The following is a 10,909-nucleotide window of genomic DNA, read 5'->3' as shown; positions in this document are numbered from 1 at the left end:
CGACACATGCTAATAAGCTAGACTACAGAACTAATCTAGCAGCTAATGTTGCTAACTTAGTTGCTGTTAACACCTGGTTAGCATAAGAGCTAAACTAAACCTGGTTAGCATTAGAAGCTAAACTAAACCTGGTTAGCATAAGAGCTCAACTAAAACCTAGTTAGCAAAAGAGCTAAACTAAACCTGGGTTAGCATAACAGCTAATCTAAACCTGGTTAGCATAACAACTAAACTCGACATCGATCAGACTTACCAGTGACAGTCAATAAGTTTCTTCGCTTTTCTGACATTTCTTGAGTCTTATCTTTCTTGAGGTTTTATGATTGCGGGTAATCTGTCAATTATTTTATTTTTTTAATCGTGTTGTCTTTCCTGCCTTGTTAGAACAGCCAAATACTGCACAGAAATTGGACCGTGGTGATGAATCAACTCGTTTTAGCCACAGCTTGAGTTAGTCACACTGTTGTCTAAATAATTGGTGCGGTGGTCTTCCAACATGGGGGAGGTCGTATGTCAACTGGCAACCTCTATACTCTAGAATTAGGAATTAGAATACTAGAATGACATGAACCTTCTTCGATGGGATAAAGGGTCAGCCATTTTGGTCAGGGCCCTGAGTTAAGTTTATACCAAAGGATTGCATGCATCTATCATCGCATTTGTGTCACGCCCTGACCTTAGAGAGCCTTTTTATGTCTCTATGTGGTTTGTTCAGGGTGTGATTTGGGGTGGGGGCATTCTATGTTCTTTATTTCTATGATTTGTGATTCTATGTTTTGGCCGGGTATGGTTCTCAATCAGGGACAGCTGTCTATCATTGTCTCTGATTGGGAATCATACTTAGGCAGCCTGTTTTGCCACTTTAGGTTGTGGGATGTTGTTTTTTTATTAGCTCTGCGTAGCCTACACAACGTGACGTTCGTTATTCTTTTGTTGTTTTTGTTTGGTGTTCGTATTTAATAAAGAAGCATGAACACGTACCACGCTGCACCTTGGTCTCATCCTTCCGACGAGCGTTACAATTTGAATACTAATGTAAACCTACTATTCCAAATGTAGATTGGATTGTCATAATTTAGACTATTAATGAGCACACTATTAATGAGCTCACTATTAATGAGCGCACTATTAATGAGCGTATTATTAATGAGCGTATTATTAATGAGCGCACTATTAATGACCACACTATTAATGAGCGTATTATTAATGAGCACACTATTAACGAGTGTACTATTAATGAGCGCACTATTAATGAGCGTACTATTAATGAGCGCACTATTAATGAGCACACTATTAATGAGCACACTATGAACGAGCGTACTATTAATGAGCGTACTATTAATGAGCGTACTAATGAGCGTACTATTAATGAGCGTACTATTAATGAGCACACTATTAATGAGCACACTATTAATGCGCGTACTATTAATGAGCACACTATTAATGAGCACACTATTAATGAGCACACTATTAATGAGCGTACTAATGAGCGTACTATTAATGAGTGTACTATTAATGAGCACACTATTAATGAGCGTACTATTAATGAGCGCACTATTAATGAGCGTACTATTAATGAGCACACTATTAACGAGCTCACTATTAACGAGTGTACTATTAATGAGCACACTATTAATGAGCGCCTCTATTAATGAGCGTACTATTAATGAGCGCACTATTAACGAGCGCATAGTGGCAGAGGCCTTTAGGTTATATCACAGACGTTTCTTTGCCTTTGATAAATATGTCATGCAATTCTACTACACTTCATACGAATGGAGACATTATCAGAATCTTTTTTTAATACGATGATAGCCTAGGCCTACTCTGCTGACACTGTCAACAGATCAATAACAACGACTTTGTCAGGAACGCACCCATGTAATCTAGGACTATGAAAAGGGGTCATAGCTAGAAAGGATCCAAATTAACGTCGAATGTTTTTTTTTTTTTGCGTTTTAGCTAACCCTAACCTAAGGACAATTTGTTGAGGACTTTATTGATAAGAGGTGGGAAAAAGTTAAGTCCTTGAGCTGTTCTTGTCTATTAATGTTCTGTATTATGTTTCATGTTTTGTGTGGAACCCCAGGAAGAGAAGCTGCTGCTTTCTCAATAGCTAATTGGGATCCTAATAAAATACCCTCAAAAATGTATGGACAATGTAGCAATATGGCATAGGACAAAGGCCTCAAAGGGATAGGACAACCTCCTGTGTTGACTACTGGTTTTTCCAGCCCAACAATAGATGTAATCTTTATATGACACTAAAACACCTGAATGAATTTAGAGTCCTGATGCTATAGGTGACCTGAAGAAGTGATATTCTAACATCAGGTGCGATTCTCGATTCTCATTCTCATTTTATGTAGGGTAGGTTCACCAGCTGACCTATATCAAAGACACCCATGTCAACTGGATTCCCCCTGTGAAGATGAGCAATGCTGCATCAGCATCAGATTCCCACTGTGAAGATGAGCAATGCTGTGCCATCAGATTCCCCACTGTGAAGATGAGCCAATTGTTACAGCAGCATCAGATTCCCACTGTGAAGATGAGCAAACTGCAGCAGCATCATATTCCACTGTGAAGATGAGCACATACTGCATCAGCATCATATTCCCACTGTGAAGATGAGCAATACTGCAGCAGCATCATATTCCCACTGTGAAGATGAGCAATACTGCAGCAGCATCAGATTCCCACTGTGAAGATGAGCAATACTGCAGCAGCATCAGATTCCCACTGTGAAGATGAGCAATACTGCAGCAGCATCAGATTCCCACTGTGAAGATGAGCAATACTGCAGCAGCCATCAGATTCCCACTGTGAAGAAGAGCAATGCTGCATCAGATTCCCACTGTGAAGATGAGCAATACTGCAGCAGCATCATATTCCACTGTGAAGATGAGCAATACTGCCAGCAGCATCAGATTCCCACTGTGAAGATGAGCAATACTGCAGCAGCATCAGATTCCCACTGTGAAGATGAGCAATACTGCAGCAGCATCAGATTCCCACTGTGAAGATGAGCAATACTGCAGCAGCATCAGATTCCCACTGTGAAGATGAGCAATACTGCAGCAGCATCAGATTCCCACTGTGAAGATGAGCAATACTGCAGCAGCATCAGATTCCCACTGTGAAGATGAGCAATACTGCAGCATCAGATTCTACTTCTTCTACTGGTCCTTTCCAGACCTATTCAGTTAGACTAGATGGTTGTAATATGCTGTGGATATGACAGGAGACTCCCTCAGTTAGACTAGATGGTTGTAATATGCTGTGGATTATGACAGGAGACTCCCTCAGTTAGACTAGATGGTTGTAATATGCGTGGGATATGACAGGAGACTCCCTCAGTTAGACTAGATGGTTGTAATATGCTGTGATATGACAGGAGACTCCCTCAGTTAGACTAGATGGTTTAATATGCTGTGGATATGACAGGAGACTCCTTCAGTCAGACTACGATGGTTGTAATATGCTGTGGATATGACAGGAGGACTCCCTCAGTTAGACTAGATGGTTGTAATATGCTGTGATATGACAGGAGACTCCTTCAGTCAGACTAGATAGTGTTATATGCTGTGGATATGAGACATCCCTCAGTTATACAACATGGTTGTTATATGATGTGCTTGGGTCAATCTAAATTATTCTGTTGTGCCATTTGAGTAGTAGAGAGCACCTTCACCTTGTCGTCATGACAAAAGTGCCCCCTTCAACCGTATGGAATACATAAAATATTGTTTATGATATTGTAAACATACTTCAATAGGCTATTCTGTTGTATGGGTGAAATGAAAAGTATTTTGTGTGTCATCTCTGCTTTGCCTTCCCCGTTTCCCCGTCCGTCATTGTAAAATAAGAATTTTGTTCTTAACTTACTTGCCTAGTCAAATAAAAAACGTTTTTAAAAATTGAATAAAATGTATTTATTTTAGCCCTACCTATCTTCTTTTCTTTTACAACTTAAACACATTTAACATAGACAATGTAATTGTCATGGTACTTAGTCAAACCATCTTCATTATCACATTGGCGCCTCCAAGAGCCACTCAGACCCTTTGGTGAGAAAAGTATCTGACATTGAACTTGGTGGTTGAGGTTGTCCGTACACCAGTGACCATTTATTAGGTACATACTCATCTAGTACAGGTTGGACCCCGCTTTGTCTCCAGAACAGCCTGAATTCTGGCATTTATAGCATTCAATCGTTACTCAATTGTGTCAAGGGACCTAACGTCTGCCAGGAAAACATCCCTCACGAGTATAGCACCACCAGCCTGTACTGTTGACACCAGGTAGAATGGGCCATGGACTCATGCTGCTTAGGCCAAATCCTGACTCAGCCATCAGCATGACGCAACAGGAACTGGGATTTGTCGGACCAGGCAATGTTTTCTCCACTCCTCAATTGTCCAGTGTTGTGTGATTACCTGCCCACTGGAGACTCTTCTTCTTGTTTTTAGCTGACAGGAACCCGGGGTGATGGCCTGCCCACTGGAGCCTCTTCTTCTTGTTTTTAGCTGACTAGGAACCCGGGGTGATGGCCTGCCCACTGGAGCCTCTTCTTCTTGTTTTTAGCTGACAGGAACCCGGGGTGATCGCCTCCCACTGGAGCCTCTTCTTCTTGTTTTTAGCTGACAGGAACCCGGGGTGATCGCCTGCCCATGGAGCCTCTTCTTCTTGTTTTTAGCTGATTGGAAACCCGGGGTGATCGCCTGGCCCACGGGGGAAGCCTCTTCTTCTTGTTTTTAGCTGATAGGAACCCGGGGTGATCGCCTGCCCACTGGAGCCTCTTCTTCTTGTTTTTAGCTGATAGGAACCCGGGTGGTCGTCTGCTGCAAYAGYCCATCWGTGACCAGGACCGACGAGTTGTGCGTTCCGAGACGCCGTTCTGCACACYACTGTTGTACTGCKCTGTTATTTGTCTGTTTGTGGCCCGATTCTTGCCATTCTCCTTCGACCTCTCTCATCAACAAGCTGTTTTCAGCCACAGGACTGCCACAGACTGGATGTTCGCATGTCGAATAGTAACTGAATGCCTCGATGCCTGTCTGCCTGATTTATATAGCATGCCACGGCCACGTGACTCACTGTCTGTAGGAGCGATCCATTGACGTGAAAGGGGTGGTGTACCTAATAAACTGTGCACTGAATGTATGTTATAAGCTAATAATCCTAACATCTGCTGTTTCCAGACATTTCCATTTCCAGACAGTAGGTTAACATTAGGTTAACATTARATTAACATTAGATTAACATTAGGTTAACATTAGATTAACGTTAGGTTAACGTTAGGTTAACATTAGGTTAACAGTAGGTTAACATTAGATTAACATTAGGTTAACGTTAGGTTAACATTAGGTTAACAGTAGGTTAACATTAGATTAACATTAGGTTAACGTTAGGTTAACATTAGGTTAACATTAGGTTAACATTAGATTAACATTAGATTAACATTAGGTTAACATCAGGTTAACATTAGGTTAACATCAGGTTAACATTAGATTAACATTAGGTTAACATTAGATTAACATTAGATTAACATTAGGTTAACATTAGATTAAAATTAGGTTAACATTAGATTAACATTAGGTTAACATTAGGGACTCATTGGGTTAACATTAGGTTAACATTAGATTAACATTAGGTTAACATTAGACTAACATTAGGTTAACATTAGACTAACATTAGATTAACATTAGGTTAACATTAGATTAACATTAGGTTAACATTAGGGACTCATTAGGTTACATTAGTTAACATTTAGATTACACATTTAGGGACTCATTGGTTAACATTTAGGTTAACATTAGACTAACATTAGTTAGACATTAGACTAACATTAGATTAACATTAGGTTGAACATTAAGCTTAACATTAGTTAACATTAAGGACTCATTAGGTTAACGTTTCAAACTGCGAGGCATAAAACCAGTTGCCTTAAGAGGTCTCCTCCTCTGGTCCTCCTCCACTAATTACCATTTTTGTATCGATGCCACTGTTTCTCTCCTCTCCTTCTCTTTTCTCTTCTCCCAGGTGGTGAGGGAACAGATATCTCCACTTTGTACAGCTTACAGGGCTGTCTTTACATGTACTGGTGTTTATGTCATTGACATCTCTCTCCCTCTTCGAACCCTCTCTCTCCAGGTGGTGAGGGATCAGATATCTCAACTGTACGGTGAAGCTGCGTCAGACGACAGGCCTGATGGAGTATTGGTCTGGAGTCATCAAAGAGACGACCCAAGCGGATCCTCCAGGTCAGTAGATGAACGACCCCAGAGGATTCCTCCAGTCAGTAGAGAACGACCCCAGAGGTTCCTACAGGTCAGTAGAGAACGACCCCATAGGATTCCTCCAGCGTCAGTCAAACGACCCCAGAGGATCCTGACAGTCAGTAGAGGAAGACCCCAGAGGATTCCTCCAGGTCAGTAGAGAACGACCCCAGAGGATTCCTCCAGTCTCAGAAGAGAACGAACCCCAGAGGATTCCTCCAGGTCAGTAGAGAACGACCCAAGCTGCGATTCCTTCCAGGTCAGTTAGAGAACGACCCCAGAGGATTCCTACAGGTCAGTAGAGAACGACCCCAGAGGATTGCCTCCAGCGTCATTAGAGAAACGACCCCAGAGGATTCCTCCAGGTCAGTAGAAGAACGACCCCAGAGATTCCTCCAGGTCAGTAGAGAACGGACCCAGAGGGATTCCTCCATGTCAGTAGAGAACGACCCACAGGGATTCCTACAGCGTCAAGTAGAGAAACGACCCCAGAGCGATTCCTCCAGGTTCAGTTAGAGAACACCCCAGAGGATTCCTACAGTCAGCTAACGAGAACGAACCCCAGAGCGATTCCTCCAGGTCAGTAGAGAACGACCCCAGAGGATTCCCCATCTAGAGAACCACCGGGGTTCCCAGGTCAGTTAGAAACGACCCAGAGGATATTCCTCCAGCGTCCAGTACGAGAACGACCCAAGCCGGATTCCTCCAAGGGTCAGTTAGAGAAACGAACCCCAGAGGATTCCTACAGGTCAAGTAGGAGACGACCCCAGAGGATTCCTCCATGGTGTCATAGAGAACGACCCCAAGAGGATTCCTCCAGCGTCAGTAGAGAACGACCCAGGGGATTCCTCCAGGTCAGTCGAGAAACGACCCCAGAGGAGTCCTCCAGCGTCAGTAGGAACGGACCCCAGAGTGATTCTCCAGGGTCAGTAGAGAAACGACCCATCGAGGATTCCTCCAGCGTCAGTAGAGACACGAACCCCAGAGATTCTCCAGGGTCAGTTAGAAAACGAACCCCAGAGATTCCCTCCAGGGTCAGTAAGAGAACGGACCCCAAGGATGCATTCCTCCAGGTCAGTAGAGAACGACCCAGAGATTCCTCCAGGTCATTAGTAGGGCAGTGTGCCCAAAGCTGAGTGAACTGACGTTCATTACAACCAGTTACAGTCAGAACTGGTTGAAATTCTGGTTTGTAATTGAAAAAGTCCTGTGTGCGACCAGTTTTTGGTGTCTTGTGTTACCGCCGTCAGCCTTACAGCTGGTGTGCATACGGTACTCTCTGGAACCCAGGCCTTTGGCTACATCGGTTGTTACGGAAGATATTATATTGCTCATTTTGTATTACAAGGCGTAGCATTTCTTTCAAGTCACATCGTTATGGCGTCAAATCAGCCTCTAAAGTCCACTTGAAGCAGAGGAGCGCATGAGGATTGATGCTGCGAGTACACAGACCAGTCGAGAGCACAGAAATGCGGTTACAGAAAGCAGAGGAAACGTCTGTGTCCGCGAGCGGACAAGACCAAACTTTGAGCGCTGTACAGGTATGACTTTGGCAGGAGCAAAACAGAATTGACAACATGATCAAAAAAAAAAAAAAAATGTCTGTAACAAAAAATATCAAATCAAATCAAATGTATTTATATAACCCTTCTTACATCAGCTGCATATCTCAAAAGTGCTGTAACAGAACCCAGCCTAAAAACCCCAAAACAAGCAAGCAATGCAGGTTGTAGAAGCACGGTGGCTAGAAAAACTCCCTAAGAAAGGAGTATAGAACCGTAAGCAAAGGAACATGGTTGAAATGTGCTAACACTTCACATGACAAGCATCAAAATTGTCCACCAATAATAGTCAATGGTCTGTGTCAACTTTTCATCCTTGGGGCCTCCTCGAGTGGCGCAAGTGACATGTGGACTTAGTTCGTTTTAGAAATATATTCAACATTTCCAACTTAGTTTATCCACTGACCACCGCAACATTTGATGTTAACTTTGCTCATATCACGCCAACACCATACAAGACCATTTGTGGAAAAGTAAAAAGAGCGATTCGGTGGCGGTTGTTTTTATTTTAAATGATTGAACAGTGAACTAATTATGAATTGGTAGCTAGCTGTGAGCGCTTTCATTTTAATTTGCGTGGAACACGCTGAAAATGGGGTTTCCAAAGTCGTTCGTTACGGTGCTAACTGCCTCTTACCGGCGCGCACCGAGCTTAGCTGAACAGACGGCTCGCGAAAAGCGTCTGATGTGACGACTCACGGCACTCAAGAAGGCTCAACTAAGTCACCGACGAGTTCTATGTCGAGTACTCATGATTATCCCACTAGATAACACAGCCACAAAGTCAAATTAGCTGTCTCGTAAAACATGAATGAAAACAAAAAAATAGGTTGTATACTCTTCCGAAAAAAAGGGTTCTTTGGGCTCTCCCCATTGGTATAACCAATTTTTGTTCCCGATAGAAACCATTTTGGCTCCAGGTAGACCCTCTGTTGGAAAAGGGCTTCACATGGAACCCAAAATAGGTTCTAACCTGGAACCAAAAATTCGTTCTTCAAAGGGTTCAGCCAAGATAGAACCCTTTTAGGTTTCTAGATGGCATCTTTTTTTCTAAGGAGAAAAAAGAAACTTGAGCTCTCTCTGAAAGTCACAAGCAGCTCAAGTTTGCTTTGTTGACTTTTTGTGACCGTCTGGGGATATTTGACCCTGTGCTGAACCCTCTATGCAACCCTGTTTCCTCCCCCCCAGATCTCAGACGCCCTGATCAGGAGGGTTTTGCACTGACGGAGGGTCAAGTGGGGGAAGGGAAACCCTGACCCCCAGGGATGACCAGTGACTTTGACCTGACCCTGACAGCGGACCCCCTGTTACAGACCATCCACCAACTGGACTTCATACAGATGAAAGTGGAGGAGACGGAGATGGATTGAGATGGAGAGGAGAGGATGAGGAGAGAAGAGGAAGAGATGAGGAGAGGAGAGGAGAGGAGAGTAGAGGAAGACGGTGAAGGGACAGTGAGAGAGTAGAAGCGAGAGGAGAGAGGAGAGGAGAGAAGGAAGAGGAGAGGAGAGAGAGACGGTAGACGGCAAGGCTGGTTGTAATAAATGGTGAACAGTGGTATATGGCCCACCCTTTGCTAACTATACCAGTAATACTGTAGTAAGCATGATTGTATTTAATACATTAGTTAGAAAACAGACAGAGCTGAACCCAACAGAATTGAGGGTGAATGCCTTGAGAGTTTATTAGTCTGTACATAATTCGTTACCCTAAATGGATTCCATTAATCTTGTAGAGAAAGGGGGTGATTAGTGAGACCCCTGCCTGAGTTAGAAATGTGGTCAATTTGGTTTTATACCATTAGTGAATTTAGATTTCTCTTCTCCTCCTCTCTTCTCTCTCTCATCCCGCTCTTCCCCTCTTTCCTCTCTCTCTCTCTCTCTCTCTCTCTTCTTCCTCTCTCTCTCTCTTCTCTCTCTCTCTTCTCTCTCTCTTCTCTCTCTTCTCTCTCTCTCTCGCTCTCTTCTCTCTTCCTTTCTCTCTCTCTCCTCTCTCTCTTCCCGCCCTTTCCCTTCCCAGTTCCTTTCTGTGCCCCATGCTCCAGACTAGAGGAATGCTGCACCATCACCAAACAGCGCACCGTTGCATGGAACAATTTTTCCATTCTTGTGCCATCTCTCTTCTCTCCACCATCGCTGGTGGCGATACATCCTGGAGCTGCGACGATGGCAATGGGGACAGTTTAGGTGTGGGTGTTGTCATAGTAACGTGGGACCAGTTTCAGATCGGGCGTTGTGTCTCCATAGTAACGGGGGACAGTTCTAAGGTGGGTGTTGTCATAGGGAACAGCGGGGAATTCTAGTTTCGGGTGTGGTGAAAAACCGTCCCTCAGTGTTCAAAAACACACCAGTATAAACACCAACACACTCAAAGGATTTGAGCTACAATTTAAAGTTTGTTCCTTCACTGTTTTAACCAGTACCTCTTCTCCTCATTGAGGCTGTATCAGACCTGAACAAGGAAGAGTTTTATATGCGATACCAGGGAGCGAGGGCACGCAGTGGAGGAATGTGAAAGCCAGGCATTGTCATTGAATACCGTCTGCCTCACAGGTCGTTGTCCCCAGGCTGATGTCGATGTGTGTGCGCCTGTCTTGGGTGTGTGTGTTGTGTGTGTGTTGTGTGTGTGTGTGTCTGCTGTTGTGTGTGTGTGCTGCTGTGTTGTGTCGTTGTGTGGTGTGTGTGTGTGTGGTGTGTGTGTGCTGTGTGTGTGTGGTGTGTGGATGGAACCCCTCTGCATTGATACGGTCATGTGACCGTCGAGGGATTCATTATGACACCGCTGTCAGGATCAAAGGCCTGCGTCCATAACAGCAAACTGCCAGATGGGATGGTCTCAAAACACACAAACACCACACACACCCAACACACACAAACACACAACACACACACCACACACACACACACACACAACAGGCCACCCCACACACACACACAGAAGTACCCTAGACAGAGTCAGCTGCTTTATCAACACTAAACCCACCTACAAACCTCCGACCGTATCTGAAGCTCGACCGAGCTAACCCTCAACGTGTAGTTAAAAGCCCAACGTATCAAGCCCCAGATC

At 43.9% G+C, this 10,909-nt stretch overlaps 1 pseudogene; it reads left to right on the top strand.

The window, feature by feature from the left end:
* The window catches only part of LOC112073175 (E3 ubiquitin-protein ligase TRIM9-like), an 87,612-nt pseudogene extending 78,399 nt beyond the window's left edge, over nucleotides 1-9,213 (top strand).
* The last annotated feature ends 1,696 nt before the right edge of the window (nucleotides 9,214-10,909 follow it).

The sequence above is a fragment of the Salvelinus sp. IW2-2015 genome, unplaced genomic scaffold (assembly GCF_002910315.2).
Source record: "Salvelinus sp. IW2-2015 unplaced genomic scaffold, ASM291031v2 Un_scaffold2175, whole genome shotgun sequence".
In the NCBI taxonomy this organism is placed as follows: domain Eukaryota; kingdom Metazoa; phylum Chordata; class Actinopteri; order Salmoniformes; family Salmonidae; genus Salvelinus; species Salvelinus sp. IW2-2015.
Note: the sequence above shows the minus strand (reverse complement) of the source record. Positions and strands in the feature narration are given on the sequence as shown.